The sequence below is a fragment of the Pipistrellus hanaki genome, assembly GCF_964339955.1.
Source record: "Pipistrellus hanaki genome assembly, chromosome: 17".
NCBI classification, from domain to species: Eukaryota; Metazoa; Chordata; class Mammalia; order Chiroptera; family Vespertilionidae; genus Pipistrellus; species Pipistrellus hanaki.
In genome coordinates this window covers 46,999,193-47,016,250 of record NC_140519.1, presented here as the reverse complement: position 1 = coordinate 47,016,250, position 17,058 = coordinate 46,999,193, and the positions used below count along the sequence as shown (strand labels likewise).

Below are 17,058 nucleotides of genomic sequence, written 5' to 3'. Positions count from 1 at the left end.
TGGTTTTCAAGGTCTATACCTAGGAGCCCAATGGTTAGGTATAGGATAATGTTCACCTTGAAATACAGGATATGTCCGTTTCCCACGTGGCGGCACCACTTTATAGTCCTGGCCATCATGTGGGAGAGATGGCCCCACACCACGTCTTAGCAAACCTTCATCTTGTCAACCATTTAATTCTAGCCGTTCGGACGGGTGTGTGGACCCATGTCATTGGGGTCACATTTGCATTTCCCTGATGGCTGGTGAGGTTGTGCACTTTTTATTTGGTGAAAAGCCGTTGTGTGAAGCGAGTCCCCCAGCCTCTACAGTGCTTTGCCATTAGGGTGCCTGCATTTCCCCTGCGTATTCTGGATAAAGCCTTTGAGGAGATGTGTGCGTAGCAGGTAGATAGGTTTCCTCACGCAGCGGCTTCACGTTGCCCTCTCTTAATAGTTTTGTTGCTACTGTTTTGTTTTAGGAATGAAGGTTCTGAATTTTAATGCAGTGAAATTGATAAATTATTTTCCTTACGAAAAAGCCACGCAGAACAACCCCCTTATTTTCCCCTACAAAGTGTCCTTGTCTTCGCTTTTCTGTGGGGCCCACCACCAACCGGGATTTGTTTTTGTGTATAGTATGAGGGTGAGGTCAGTGTTTCCGTCCAATTGCTATAGAACTTTCTCGGGAACATTTTTTGAAAAATGTGTGTTATAAGTTTATGTCTTAGTGTTAGTTTACGCTTCCCAGCAAAGCCCAAATTATAGCTTAGACTGAGAATGGCACTGAGCTTTAAATCATGTTTCACGGAGGGCATTTGGAGGAAAGTATAACATCTCACAGGCAAACATGAAAACCGCTATAAATCTCGCCTCGCAGAAAGAGCCACATTTGTTTATTTTCTGGAGACAGGTCTCTTGTCTGTTTCATTTGGCGATGCTTAGAACCAGCCTCGTACTTAATAGGTACTTAATCTATATTTTTTGAAAGAAATAAAGAGTACATTCTTGTATGATTATAATCTATATCTTAAATATGTTCCTCGAATTGTCACTTGTCTTTAAGGTTCGTTGTTTGTGTTTTTCTTCTTTGAAAGTTTCACATCATTATATGCAAAATGTACCCATCAAACTGGTGTCTTACTATTTCATCTGTGAGTTTCTGCTTTCTAAAGCCTTCTCTCAATTGCTTTAGTGGGAACCTCTCTGGGTTTTCAACAGGAGGTTTAAGATGTGCCCTGTTGGTTTTAAGCAATTTCACCATATTAAGGTATTCTTTCAATGATACTAATTTAGTGAAAATATCAGGAACAGGTATCAAACTTGATCAGTTACCATTGGGCATCTATTAAGGTAACGATATGGATTCTTTCCCTTTGACTTATTAATGTGATGACTCCGTAAATAACTTTTCTAATGTAGACTGTCTCTCATGCTCTTGGCATAGACGCCTTACTATTTTTTGCCTTACTGGACATAATGTCCTATTTGGACATAATAAGTTTTGTTCTTTTAATATGCGGCTGGATTTTCCTCCTAGGATGTTATTTCAGAATTTTGGTAGTGTAAGTATTTGATAGAATGCTTTTTCCTTTTCTTCTTCTTTTTTTTAAAGATCTTATTTTTGTTAGCTTTTCACCATAATGCTGTTCTTCCCAAAATGGATTGGGAGAACTGTCATTTTCCCTGAGAGGAATGATTCATGATCCGTTTCTGACGATTTAAGAGAAATCGTATTTTTTATTGTATCTCTCTGCTGTGTTGAGGGTTTATTTTTTAAAACTAATTTTGGTAATTTATATTTCCTTTAAAATAATATGATTATCAACCTTTAAAAAGTCAGCATAGAACTAATTATAAAACATTTTTGTGGCTAAAAATGTATCTATATCTGTGGTTATAAAAGCTTCCTATTAAAATTTTCTTTGTTTATATTTAACCAGCTCTAGAATTTTTAAAAGCTTATTCTTAATTCATGCTTTTGTACTTTTAATCCCATTAAGCTGTTCCTTATATTTTAAAAAATTATATTCAATTTAAAGCTCACTTTATTTATTTTAATATAACCTCCTTCAATATTGAGAGCATTAAGGCTATACATTTTCCTCTGAGAACAGCTTTAAATAATACCCCTGGGTTCTGATATGAGATGTGCTCATTATTATTTGCATTTCAGTCAGGAGAATATACTCCTCTAGGAAGATGAGATCAAAATCACCTAAAGAATTTTTTCCAACAATGTAGAGATCCCTGAAAGCCTGATGGAGTCCCAGCCCCACCCCCACCCATCCCTGAGCCCCTTCTTTACATTTTTGTCTTTGTTACTATGTTTTAGGTGTGTTTCTAACAGGTTGTAAATTGTTAGGTGGGTTTTTTCCCCCCTCTCATAGTGTTTTAAGGAGATTTTAATCTATTTGCATTTGTTACATATTTGGTCACCTGTCATCAGAATCATCTTGTTTTATCTTAGGCATTTATACATTATATTTCCTTGTTTCTTTGCTATCCGTGTGTGTGTGTGTGTGTGTGTGTGTGTGTGTGTGTGTGTGTTTGCTGTGGGCCTGCTGCTGTACCTCTTTTACTCTAGGATAGAGATTCTCGATCTGTCATGATGTTATGTAGGAACCTGATGCTGATTAACCAAAACACTGCAAGTTCTTAAATGATGGGGCCGGCTGACCTCTGGAAGGCAGGAGAGAGGTCCGCAATCTCAGACTGCGTGTCAAGTGGAATGGCTGCCCCTTCTGGGTGAACGGGCTGCAATGTGCCCACCTTGCCTCCCACTCTGGACCCCATCCACCCTCTTTGCACCCGCTGCCAGTGCTGGGTCAGCAGCACCAGGTGCTCTGGGCTGTTGAGATGAGCAAAGGTGGGCCCCTTCAACGCTTGTTAAAACAGTGGGGGAGCCTGGCTGGTGTGGCTCAGTGGTTGAGCATTGACCTATGAACCAGAAGGTCATGGTTCAATTCGCGGTCAGGGCACATGATGGATGGTGGGCTCAATCCCCAGGGTGGGGTGTGCAGGAGGCAGCCTATCCATGATTCTCTCTCATCATTGATGTTTTTCTCTTTCCCTCTTCCTTCCTCTTTGAAATCGATAAAGACATTTTATTTATTTATTGTTTTTTTAAAAAAAGGAGAGCGTTGTTGTCACTAGTCGATGTTGTGTAACAGGGTCTCAGCCAGGGCTGTTGAAGGACTGAAAGTCAGGCTGGCGCTGGACGTCTTCCCGCCCGGCGAGTGGGCTGCAGTCACCGCTCTTTCTCTCCATCTCGTTGCCCCTCCTGCAGCCTGAGGCCCTCTGACCTCTGACCTCCGCTGTCCCCCCAGCACCCCCTGCTTCCGGTGGGCTGGGGAGGTCCAACCCCGGTCCCATCTCCACAACAGTGTGCTCTCGGCCAGTGAGACACACCGCGTCGTCGCTTTTTATTGAACAGTGTCTGACTTCCCAGCCCTGCCTGACCCCTCCTGACCCCTTCTCTCCCGCCCGCTGGCCTGGAAGCCATGGACAGGGCGGCACGTGGTCTTCAGAGCAGAGGGGCCGGTGTGTGGGGGGAGAGGCAGGGATGACGACGGTTCAGGCGTGGGGTGTTTCAGGTGTGGGCTCTCAGCAGACGAGCGGCTGGGGTTTTGTCAGTTTAGAGTGGGAGGATTTTAGGAAGAAGGAGGGTGCTCTGGGCCCGGAGTGAGGCGAGGCTCTATAGAAATCCCGCCTCTTTAATCCCCCAGTGGCCTCTGAGGCAGACACTTGCCCTAGCCCCATTCTACAGATGGGAACACTGAGGTTCAGAGAGGGTCAGGAACTTACTCCAGTGAGCAGAGCTGAGAAGTGGCAGAGTCAGGATCTGGGTGAGGTCCCCCTGACCCCAGGCCCTAGCGTGCCACAGTATCGGCAGACAGAGGATGGCACGCCCCTGCCATCTCCCATCCGGTCCCCAATTCCTCCGCATCTCAGGGCCTGAGTCTGCGCTTCCTTTCTTGGGGCTAAAGACATGTCTTTCCCCTGGGGCCTTCCTGTCCCACTGCCTCACTTCCAGAGCCTGGCCCTCACGGTGAGATGGGCTCAGGACCCTGTAAACGTTCTGGGACGTGAGTGATGGCTCCGTAAAGGCGCTGTTTCTTCAGAGCCTGCACAGATGGAGAGCAGCGCACTGCTGCCAGCTTCCCCGTCCTTCTTCCTTGAACTGCATCCCCGAGTTGGTTGTCATTGAACGGGATTGAGCCTTTGCCTGGAGAATGTGGGGGGGGCGGAGGGGATGCACCCAGCATGGGCCGCCGGGCTTGTAGTCAGACAGGAGTGGCTGCCCAGCAGGCTTCCTTCACTCGTGTCTGAGATGTCCTCACCCCGGTTCTGGCACCGGCTCAGCCTGACCGCAGAGAAGGCCCGCCGCCTCTCGGAGCCCACATGGTGTCCCCGTGGCTGTCAGGTGGTCGGGGCGGGGGCCTCCCTGACACTGGTGGGATCTGCCCTCTGCGTCCTCCGCTAGAATGTCGGTGCGCAGCCAGCCTGAGTGTCGCTGATAAACCCCAGGCAGCCGGCGTGGTGCCGAGCATGGCAGTCCCCGTGAGATTAGGTGAAGGAGCCTCGGTGGGAGGCGACAGTGCTGAGGAGGAGTGGCCCCCCGGGGGTTTCCAGCAGCATCGCGGTCCTGGCTCGCTCTCCCTTTGGGGGCCTGTGGTCTGGGAGCCCGGAGACCCTGGATAGGACGTGACACCACATGTGATCAGACATGATCGGAAGGGCTGTCCCTTCTGGGCGGGAACCTGTGTGAAGTCTCGACCCAGATGCACGGCCCCTTCCCCTTCCACGTCTCCCTGTTCTGTTCTTGCTTCAGGAAGGCAGCAGGCCTGCCCTCTGTCCTCACAGCCAGGCTCTGCGTACGTCATGACCCCCACCCACCCAGGGCTGGGAGCCCCGGAGGGGGCTGTCTGTGCATCTGTGCGCCCAGGGCCTCCTGCCTGGGCTGGGTGTATGTTCAGTTCCCCTCCGCACATGTTTCTCACTCAGCTGGAGAGAGAGCTCCCAGGAAGAAAGCCAGTCTTCAGTGTGGTGAATGTGGCTCAGATCCTGCAGCTATGTCTGTGAGTATATGTGTGCGAGTGAGTGAGTGTGTGTATGTGCATGTGTATGTATGTGTGAATGTGTGTATGTGTGTGAGTGTGTGTGAGTTTATGAGTATGTGTGTCTGAATGTATATGTATATGAATGTGTGTATGTAGCCCAGGTATGTGTATGTATGGGTGAATGTGTGTATGTGTTTATATGTTAGTGAGTGTATGTGTATGAGTTTGTGTGTGAGTGTGTGAGTTTGTGTATGAGTGAGTATGTGTGTCTGAATGTGTATGTATGTGAATGTGTGTGTGTAGCCCAGGTATGTGGTGTATGTGTGAATGTGTTTATGTGTGTGTGTGTGTGTTTATATGTTAGTGAGTGTGCGTATATGTATGAGTTTGTGTGTGAGTGTGTGAATGAATGTATGTGTGAGTGTGAGCATGTGTGAATGTGTATGAGTGTGAATGTGTATGTGTTTGAGTGTGTGTGACTGTATCTGAGTGTGTGTGAGTGTATGTGTTTGAGTGTAGATGTGTGTGTGTGTGTGTGTGTGTGTGTGTGTGTGTGTGTGTAGTCCAGCTGTGTGTAGGGGAGACCCAGGGTGCGGGCGTGCAGAGGGCAGGGCGGTGTAAGACTGGTGTGGGCAGCCTGGGAAGAGCGCCGGCAGAGGCAGCAGCCTTCTTAGTCTCAGGGGCTGTTTGGGGAGTCCTGGTACCGTCCTCACCTGTGATGCCCAGCTTTGCCACCGGACGGGAAGATCACCCCCTGGCGGTGACGGTGACCATAGGTGCACAGTGGGACTTGGATGCTCGTCTCTTTCCATGGAGTCAGTCATGAGGTGGGAGGGCGGCTTTGGGCACCCACTGCCCTGGGCTCCAGATGCCCACAGCGGTTTTCCTTCTCTGATCTCAGTTCTCATGAACTAGGAGTGGGGAGCCGCATCCCTTAAGTAGTTCCCGAATGAGACAGAGGAAATGTGAGCTTCTTTCTTGTGCCCAGACCAATGCCTGGCACACTGGGCATTCAGTTAGCACTGTTTGTGTACCTTTTCCTCTTTTACCAAGTCAAACGCACAGCTGCACATCTTTGCATTGTCTTCATGACTGCCCTCGGCACGGTAATAGCACAATCCCTTTCTGTAACCGTAGGTCGGCTGAGCCAGAAAACAATTCTTTTTTTCTTTTTTCTAAGATGCCAAGACTTCCTCGGGGGGTCCTGTAAGGGGAACAAGGGGATGTACCCCAGCCCAGCAGTAACGGCGGCAGGCAGATACTTAATTTGGTGCATTGTGTTCCCTGTGTTTGTCTGTCGAACAATTAGCTGGATGAAAAAAATAGCTGTCTGCCCTCCACGAGGGAGCATAATATGCAATTAAAATTAGGGACTTGCTATTCGAGGGGACCAGTGACATGAAATTATAGGAGGAAGCGATCGGGAATGTTAGTGTTTCGCATATGGAGGAATCAGGGTAATTAGTGGATGACAAACACCAGGGCCGCCTGCAGAGGGTGCGGGGAGGGGCTGGCAGAGAGGCCCGCCCTGCTGGGCCTGGGCTGTGGCCGGGGACAGCTGTGACATCAGAAAACAGGGTGTCTCTCCGCCACTGCAAGTGACGGGGTGCAGAATGGGGGCCGCAGCCGTGGAGAAGCAAGGCGGACAGGCCTCTATTCAGTTGTCATTGTCCCTTCTCAGCTTAGGTCCTTCTCATCTGCATGATGTGCTCGATGACTGTGTCCCAGGACCAGCCCCGTCAGCAGCGATGGCATTGGAAAGCCAGGATCCAAGCCCGGCCAGTGTGGCTCAGTGGGTGAGCATCAGCCTTATGAACCAGGAGCTCAAGGTGTGATTCCTGGTCAGGGCACAAGCCCAGGTTGCAGGCTCAATCCCCCGTGTGAGGCGTGCAGGAGGCAGCTGATCGATGACTCTCTTTCTTTAATGATGTTTCTCTCTCTCTCTCTCTCTCTCTCTCTCTCTCTCCTCTCTCTCTCTTTTCTTTAATATATATATATATATATTTTTTTTTTTGACTTTTTACAGAGAGAAAGGGAGAGGGATAGAGAGTTAGAAACATTGATGAGAATCATCGGCCAGCTGCCTCCTGCACCCTCCCCCCCCACAAGGGGATGTTCCTGCAACCAATGTGCATGCCCTTGACCGGAATCGAACCGGGGACCCTTCAGTCTGCAGACCGATGCTCTATCCACTGAGCCAAACTGGTTTCGACTCCCTCTCCCTTTCTGTCTGGGAAAAAATTTTTTTAAATAAAAATAAATAAATAAATAAATAAATAAATAAATAAATCACTATAACCCCCTGTACATCGTGTAATAAGATGTTAGGAGTGACGTGTGGAGTCTTTCTACCCGCCATCCAAGCCCTGAGGGTTCTGGGAGTCCCCGGCTACCCTGTGAGAGAGCACGTTAAACCCATGCTGGCACCCTGGCTGCCAGAGGGACGGGCTGCCCTGCGGGTCTCTTCTCTGTGGTGCCAAGTGCTCTTGGGGCAAGGCCCTGGCTCCCCTGCCGGGCATCATCTGCCCTCTCATGGACTGGCATTGCCGCCCTCTCTGGGCCCTCCCTGAGAAGGGCAGTCACCCCTGCCGCCTGTCTGCCTTTGCTGGGCTCAGCTTCCTCTGCCCACTCCTTCCCCCTGAGGGCTCCCCACAGGCACCTCCCTGTAGGACTGCCCTGTGCTGGGGCAGATGGGGCTGGGCTGGAACTAGCAGCCATAGGCAGGCCTGGGGCTACTCTTTCCTCTAGGCTTGGCCTTGGCTTTGTACGTGCCACGTGCAGAGAGATCCTTAAATGTCAGCCTCTTCCCCCCCCCTTCCCCCCCGGAGCAGCTCGGGATGGGCCACAGGCCGGTGTCACCAAGGAGCATCGCCATAATGAGTGTGCTGAGTGCAGAGGGAGACGCAGCACCGCCGGCCCCTCGCTGATATTTACTCCAGAATTATTGACCCTTCACACCGGAGCCCGGCTCAAGGAGGACCCAGCCTGCGCCTCTCTTGTTTTAAAGGGATAAGGCTGTATTATTTTCATTGGGTGTGTGTGTGGGGGTGTGTGTGTGTGTGTGTGTGTCTAGGTTTTTCCCAAAGACAAGTGCCTCCTTCTGTGTCTCTGGAAATACTTCTTCCGGCTTTAAGCATGCAGTCTTCCAGAAAGGGTCTCATCTGTAACAAAACCTGCTCTTCCAGGGGGCCGGTGTGTGGAAGACAGCCACAAATGCACTGATTTCCCACCAGCCACTGCCATCTCATCCTTTAGGTCTCCTCTCAGGCGCCTCCTACTCCAGGAAGTCTTCTCTGATTGCCCAGGCCAGCTTGGAGGCTCCCTCCTGCACCTCATTGCCCCCCGCGTGCCTGGATTCTGGCCCTTGCCATGCTTTATGAAGCCTTTGGCTCACACGTCTGCCTCCTGCACTGGGCTGTGGGCCCAGATTCCACAGCCCCAGGAAGTAGGGTGTTCGTCCCACTGAGAGCGAGGAGAACGTCTCTGAGAGAACAAGTCACTGATCCACATGCAGTGCCTGCCGTGGGATTCAGTGTCCTTTCCGGTGGATCACATTGCAGTCCACACAGCGGCTAGACACAGAGGCACCCGGAGGCCCGGGAAATGGCCGGTCAGCAGATGTGCTGAGCGAGACGGGAGACCTCAGTGCCCGCCCTGAAGGTGGGGGAGCGGGGAGACACGGCCTGGCTGTGCGGTGACTGTGGGCACATCTCTGCGTGTGGCCGGAAGTTAGTGACATGAGCTGGGAGTGAGCTGGGGACCAAGGGGCCGCACTGAGAATTGGGGGACTGGAAGGACACAGAGCCCTGGAACAGTGAACGGTGTAAGGGCCTGGACTCGGGAGCTCATGTCCCGCTTAGCGAGTCGCTGGCTCTGGAATCTTGGAAAATGTGCACGATCTCTTTGTGCCTCAGTTTCCCGATCTGTCAAACGGAGCCGGTGACTCTGACCTCGCTGGGCAGTGGTGAGGAGTCAGGGGGGCTGGGCATGCCTCTGCACAGCACTCTCTCTGGTTATTCTCACGGTTCCCTCTGCGGCAGTACCAGTGAGAAGGGCGTTCCCGTCAGGGCTCTGTCCGTCGGTGTCTGCCCTGGTGTGGGGTGGAGGGTTCTCGATTCTGCCAACTGTGGAACTGGGTCCCCCACTGCTCTGCTGCTATCGGCCAGGCACCTCTACCCTCCTCTGATTCACTGACTCTCTCTGAGGCTGAGAGAACTCATGGGTCTCCTGTGGCACAGGGAGCCTGCCGGAGTGGGCAGGACAGTGGTTAGCAGAAAGATGCCTCTCCTGGCGGCCGGCCCACCAGGGCCCTGGGGGCTCACTGCTCCCGGCAGGCATCTGAAGCTTTAAAGGACACCTTTATTGTGCCTGTTCCTTCTATGGGTCAGGTATCTGCAAGGAGATGCATGCATCCATCCACCTGTCCTACCATCCATCCGTCCATCCATCCAGCAAGCATGCATTGAACTTGAACATGGCGCTGCCCAGTGTGCTGTTCTCTGGGAATTGCACAGTCTGACTCTCGGGTATGTCTGGGAGCTCCTGGGAGGGGCGGGCTCCCGGGAGCCATGCCTTTCTCCTGGAACACGGGGACCCAGGAGCATGCTTCCCGCTGACAGGTTATCTGAGGGAAAGGATTAGCAGACGGTCTGAGATGACCCACTGCACGAGGTCTACCAGAAGTAGCTGTGAAACCAGAGCGCTCCTGCCTCCACCTAATCTCTGCGGCGCATCTTCTTTGTTCGATTGTATCTCTGAGTTTGGGCTGAGGGGCACTGAGGTTTAAGAAAAACATGTGGGGGAATTGTTTTTCAGTTGGAAAAAAAAAAATCTATCTAGTTGCTTAATTTGTCCCGCAGACTCTGCGATCTTGAGCAGGGGGGTTATATCTTATTCCTCCAGGTCTCTCCACCAGGCTTATAAATGTTGGGTAAACAAGTGATTGAAGGAACATGTGAATGACTCAATTAGTGGCATATACCTATATGTTCCCAAAAATTCTAGTTTAGCACTTCTTAGTTGGGATTCAGGAATCTGTATTTTAACAACTCCACCAGGTGATTCTCATCATGAGAGAAGTTTGGGAAACACTGCCTTAGGTCAACTCTTTACATACTGTTGTGTTGCAAGCTTAAGAACTTCTCTGGGGGGTGCCTGGCCAGTGTGGCTCAGTGGTTGAGCATCGACCCATGAACCAGGGGTTTGATCTCGGTCAGGGCATGTGCTCCAGTTGAGGTCTCAGTCCCCAGTGGGGGGACATGCAGGAGGCAGCCGATTAAAGATTTGCTCTCGTTATTGATGTTTCTATCTCTCCCTTTCCTTTCCTCTCTCTGAAATAGATAAAAATATATTTTTAAAAAATAACTTCTCTGAGGTAAACAAATAGTCACATACCCTTGCTGAAGAAGGAAAAAATACCAACACAGGAAATAATTGTGACAACGTGTATTCAGCTGCTTCTGAACGGGCGTTAGTTGTTGGTTGGGAGAAGGCGGCAGGCTTTGTGGGAAGTGGCCTCAGGCTCAGAGTGCTCGTACGTACCCATCTTGGTTTCTTATGAATGTGCCCTCCATGCAATCTCTTCCTTTTATCCCCACAACATCCTTCCCTTGCTGACTTCCACTCATCCTCTAAGATACACAGCTCAGAAAGAAAAGGAAGGAAAACTTCCAAATTCTATATTTATAATGCAATCATAACATATATTGATGCCATAATGATGCCATAAACTCAAGGAAAACTATATAGAAATAGCAAACTACAGTGCAGGCGCACTTGTGAATAGCAAGACAAACATCCTAAATAAAATATTAGCGCAATTCAGCAGAATATTAAAAGAATATTCCACAATCAAATGGGATTTGTTCTGGGATATAACATTTTTCATCTCAGTAAATTGCTCTAAGGAGAACAAGCACACAATCATCTTGGTAGCTGCTGAGGAGACATTTGAAAAAAAATCAACATATATTATTTGAAAGATTTTTTTTTAGTAACGTTAGAATTGATGTATACTTTTTACTTGGTAAAATAGATTTAATTAAAAAACCAGCATCATGACTACTGAGAAAACACTGGAAGCAGTCTGAGTAAAAATCTCTCAGTGCTGTTTTTTAACATTGTACTAGAGATGCTAGCCAATGTGATTACACAAGAGAAAAGAATTGGAAGTATGAAAATTAGAAAAGAGGAAGTAAAAGTATTGCTATTTTCAGATAATATGACTAATGCCTGGAGCATTTGAAAGAACCAAGTCAAATATACTAAGAGATTTAGTAAGATGGCAAGGCAAAAAATGTATACCCAGAAATCAAATACACATTAAAATGAAACCAAGTACCCAATTGATCACAGTAATGAAAATATCAACCCAAGGATAGCTTTAACAAGAAATGTGCAAGAGTTATATGAAAAGAACTTTAAACTACTCTGAAGGTAGTTAACAAAAAACCCAAAGCAAATGGGAGGGTTTGGCGTGCTCTTAAATTATAAAGCCTTTACATAAAAATATTGATCCTGTCTATATTTGTCTATAAAATTAATCCCAAGGTAAGCAGGCTGGTAGTTGTTTAATTAGACAAGTGGGTTCAGACGTCGAATGCTTGATTTGTTCCAGATTGTGTTTATATTCTTTACCAGCATTCCCTTATTTAATCCATTCACAAACCATGAGTCATGCGCCATTATATCATCTTGTCTATTCAACGGCCGAGGGGACAGAGGCACTTAGAGGGTGTGTAACTTGCTCAAGGTCACACAGAGCTGGGTAATGGCAGAGCAAACCTGAAAGCCCATGGCGTTCACCTCTAGTCCCCTCTCTCCCCCCAGCCACTGTGCTATGCTGGGAAGTAATAGGAAACAGATATTGTGATAGAAAGTCATGCATAGGGACCCAACTCACTGCTGTTGTCTTTTATGGATAAATGCGGGGGAAATGCCTGCCTCGTGGGTTGTTGTAAGAATGAAGTGATTTCACACATACAATGCGTTTAGGTCAGTGCCTAGGACAGAGCAGCTGCCCAGTGAATGTCAGCCCCTTTGCACTTAGAAGGGAGCCAACAGAGGAGATTTAACATTCATCCCTGAAGGTGCTTAGTGTGATTTATTACGCTCGTACTCTTTGCAGTGTTTGCGTTTGGTTGTGAATAATAAAAAGGAATAAATATTAAATGAATGAGGGCAGAAAAGAAACAAGAAAACAAAAAGCAAAAAAATAAGACAAACTCAGTAGCAGGGCTGCCGGGATAGCCTTTGTCACCTTCTGGTTGATCTTCGCTGTCCCCATATGGATGCTGACATTGTTACCAATTGATATTCCTCGTCACCAGATAAAGGTGGAGAATAGGAGGCAATCACTTCCAAGCTCTGTGATCTTTACCAAGTTTTCTACTCCAAGCTTAATTTCTTTGTAAAGTGAGGAGGGGGAGAATAGTACTTACTACACAATGAAATAATCTACACCCCAAAAAGTAGCTAGGCTATTTATCAGTGTTCACTACTGTTTGATTATCTGTTGTTATTATTGTTGTATTGTCATGAGCTCATGCTGACCCTGCATACTATCTATCCATCCATCCACCAGTCCACCCACCTACCCAACCATTTATTGGGTCCATTAATAAAATATGCATTAAGCACCTACTATGTACCAGGCACATGCTAGGTCCCGGACACACAATGATAAGTCAAACACACCTACATCTTCCCTGTGGAATGATCAGTCAAGTAGCAGTGACAGTCCCACCGGCCTGGGACCCAGAGCCCTCCTGGGGCCATAAACACAGCTGGCTCACCACTGTAATGATCAAGAACTTCTTCATAGTGAAAAGGAAGATTCGATGGAGAGCCTTAGGGGATCCATTGTAGCTACGTAATGAGAAGTTATCTGTTACACAGATGTGTTGCCAACACTTAGAGACCCACACTAGGGTATATTTCCCCCCCCCCCTTTTCTTCTAAAGTAATTTCTTTCTTAAATGTTTTCAAATTATCCCGGCTCGGTATTGCCTTTCACAGTGTTAGCCACATCCGGTGTCATCATCAGTATTCCACCTGCCCTGAAATGTTTTAATTCAATTTTTGCATTATGTTCACTATGATGAATTAGAGCCAGGGAGTCATTGACTAAGTGTCAGGGAAGATGGATTGGGGAGTTGGAACTAATGGCATTTGGGGACAATATTTTTCCGCAAATATCAGAGTCACCAATCAAGAGGTAAGTTAGGTCGCAGCCAAGAGCAGACTTCAATGACACACGGGGACTTTGTAAAGAAGGGAGTGAATTGCGACTGAGTTTGGATTCTTTGGGAGATTCCAGTTTTAAATACAAGGTCCATGAGGAATAAAGTACGGTAAGGCAGCCCAGGGACATATTCCCCAGCCCCTGCCCTTACACCTGGAAAACAGTGGCCGGAAGGACGATGGGCGAGGAAGTGGGAGTCAGTGGGATGTGGAGATGGAAATGGGGCAGGCGTGGAACTTGGTTTGGAAAGAACCAGAGTGAACAGTGTGGGCACGCTGGAGCCATGTGCTGGGGTGCTGGGGTTGGCCCTGGGCTGATTCTGCAGCCATTGAGGGCAGAGGGGACAGTGCAGTGGGATCAGAAGGTCACTCCAGGTCAGCACCTTTGGAGATGAGGATTTTTAGAAACATGGGCTGCTTGTATCGATGAACCTTCCCTTGACATGGTGTATTACAAGTGCCCCTTTAGAAATGTGAGTATGTATCTATCAGAACCACATACTATATTCACACACACACACACACACACACACACACACACAACCCTGCTAACATTTTCCGAAGTGTATTCCAAAGGACACTAATCAATTATGAAAATAAGGGTTTAATAGCAAAATATTTGGGGGACACTTTCACTTGCCCATCATTTGGAGAGACACACTACTACACAATGGTTTATTATTATTATTATTATTTTTACATTTTATTGATTTTTTTACAGAGGAAGGAAGAGGGATAGAGAGTTGGAGACATAGAAGAGAGAGAAACATCAATCAGCTGCCTCCTGCACACCCCCTGCTGGGGATGTGGCCGCAACCAACGCACATGCCCTTGACTGGAATCGAACCTGGGACCTTTCAGCCCGAAGGCTGATGCTCTATCCACTGAGCCAAACCAGCTTCGGCAACACAATGGTTTATTAAAGGCTCTAAGAAGTTCAGCAACTTCTAGCCTTCCCCCTAGCCTTTCCCAAACTCATTTGCCCCATGGAACCTTTTTATGTTCAGGGGGTATATGTACGAATACCCTTTACCATCAGTGTTCCACTTGGTACCATTGGGAGATTGGAATTGGATGCTCAGCACATCCTGTTAACGCTCCTACAGGCGGCCAGGCTTTGCTGACCGGGCTTGCTTCTGAACCTGGCTTCTCACCTGTGCACTGCTTCGCCTGACTTGGTCAGCACCTGCTGGGTGTGCCAGCTGCCAGGGCTCCCCTGTGAGGCTGCCCTGGTTCCTGTGTGTGCAGCCTCCCCTTTACCACTCAGATCTTTGCCTGTTGGGGCTCCCTACCCTTCCCGTTACCCTCTAAACCCAACTCGACACCGCGTGCTCACCTTGCTTACAGACTCCTCCTACAGGCCTCACTGCCATAGTCATGAGCCCGCAGCTCCTCTGGGCCGTTCCCTTCTCAGTACATCTGCTCTCCTGCTGCCATGAACCTGGAGGCTGCTATGCCCTTCAGGCCCGCTTGCCTTGGCACTTGCTCGGGGTCTCCTTCATCATGCTGTTTTTTCTTTGCCTGGCTGAGCCCATGTCCCTGCATAACCTGCCTCACGTGTTCTGCCTCCTGGTATCGGGGTGCTTGGGTGAGTGTTCCGTCCCCCAGTATTTCTGAGACTTACTGGTGCAGACGCCCGGGAGACCACGTGCCCAGAGTGCCATCTTTTCCTGTTTGTTTGTGGAAGTACCATCTTCCCCAGCTGCCCGGAGCTGCTCAGGGGCATGGTGTTTGCCTATTCCTTTCTGTTTCCACGAGACGTGAGAGGTGCTCGGTAGATGTTTATAAATGACGTGGCAGGTCTTTAGAGCGTGATTTGAATTTGGAGAAGTGGTAAGAACGGAAGGCTTTCCGGGGTAAAAAGGCAGCATTCTCAGAAAATGCCAGATCCTATCTTTAGAATCCTCTGGTGGAGCTGCACTTAGATGTTAAAGGACCTTGTTGTGTGGCTTGCAGCACCTTTTTAGGGTTTATTAAATTATGCTTATTTTTTCCAGTATGGAAGTAATACTGGTCTCTTTTGAAATATTAGAAAATATATCCTCAAAAAAAGATTGTTAAAGAAAATCACCCAAACCCTAGCCAGTTTGGCTCAGTGGATAGAGCGCTGTCTAGCGGACTGAGGGTCCCAGGTTGTAGTATGGTCAAGGGCACATGCCCAGTGGGGTGCGTGCGGGAGGCAGCCAATCGTTGATTATCTCTCATCATTGATGTTTCTATCTCTCTCTCCCCTCCCTTCCTCTCTAAAATCAATTCTAAAAATTAATAAACTAAAAAGCCACACCAGAAAGAGAAAACAGCTAACATTTTAGAAGGCTTTTTCTGCATTTTTTCTTTGCTCATCGTATAATTTAAAATCCTGATCATTTCATTTCCATAAAACATCAGTATTTTGCAATGTTACTACTTAATATTTGCTAACATAATTTTGTTAATGGGATTTTAATGCCTGCATAATATTCCTTCTCATTTAGAAGCAGGGGGATACTGTTTTCTACAATTACGATATTATAAATAATACTGGAGGTTTTACAGGGCCTATAATTCTATCTCAGTTTTAGACACATAAATGGACGGTTTAAAGGTCTAAATGTATTTTGCTTGAATTAATTTACAAAAGATAATTACCAGTGTATACTTCCTCCTTAATCCATCATTGAGAATCCTGTTTACTGCCCTCTTGGCTTGTCTAATTTTATGGGTGAAAAAGGAAGGTTTTTTAAATAAATTATTTGATTACTATTAATGTTGCTTATTATAGACATTCTGTTTTCTGTTTAGGTCTGTTAGGTCTGATAAACAGTTGCTATTCTAAGACACAATTAAAACAATGATCGGGAAGTCTGGACCCCAAGAAAGTCAGAGATAAACAATATTCTATTGATTTTAAAAAGATACAAACGTAAGAAAAACGCATTAGACCTAAAAGACCTCTGCTTTGGCAATACCAGCCATGGCTGTTGGGGGGATTTTGCTAAGAGAATCTGGGAGAGAGGTTTACTCAGTACAAATATCAGGTGAGGCCAACTGCTCGGAAGGGGGTGTTCTCTGAGCAATTCCATTGGTCACCAAACCACGTGGCTTGAGAGACGCCATTGGAGAGGGGCCAGAGGCCTGGCCTGTAGAGTCCAACATCCAAGCTTGTCAGCTGTGTTTCATAGAGCAGTGACTACCTTGCTCTGCCCCTCAGCTTCCATTTCTGTGGAATGGGCTGGTGCCAAGGTTGAAACTGGTCACACTGAAAGCGTCCAGAATGCAGCAGGCAATCTCTAAACATGAACTGACACCGGTTGTTTCCTGACTTGGTTTCAGAGCTGACCGTTCCTCTTCCTGAGCAATCTTTTAGTTCAGGGTCCCTCGCAAATGATCTCACATGCCTTTGATGGCCCAGGAGTAATCCCTCACATAGAGGAGGGCTTTACAGGTTGCGAAATACTTCCAAGGGTCATGTGAAAGCTGAGTGGTGAAGGTGTCGCTGATGGCTTGACCCAGGCAGAAGGGGCTGAGGGAACAGCTGACCCCTTCCCAGAGTCCCCAGCAGGACAGTCTTGGCAGAGCGCCAAGAGTGACCAGCCCACCCACAATAAAGGGCGATGGGCAATGCAGCAAACTGGGAGCAGTTCCGGACGTTGGGAAGTGTCTGAGTCATGAAATATTAGCCACGGGTTGCCTGGTGGGATGGCCCTGATCTGAATCACAGGCAGAGCACTTAGATTTAAACCAAAGAGTGAGCATTCTCTTGTTTTTGGGTGGCGGGTAATTTGGTGGAGTCTCCA

The 17,058-nt window shown here is 47.9% G+C and overlaps 1 protein-coding gene across 1 annotated transcript in view; it reads left to right on the top strand.

The window, feature by feature from the left end:
- The window catches only part of KCNQ3 (potassium voltage-gated channel subfamily Q member 3), a 136,313-nt gene that overhangs the window by 37,025 nt on the left and 82,230 nt on the right, over nucleotides 1-17,058 (top strand). The gene's annotated exons all lie outside the window — the stretch shown is intronic.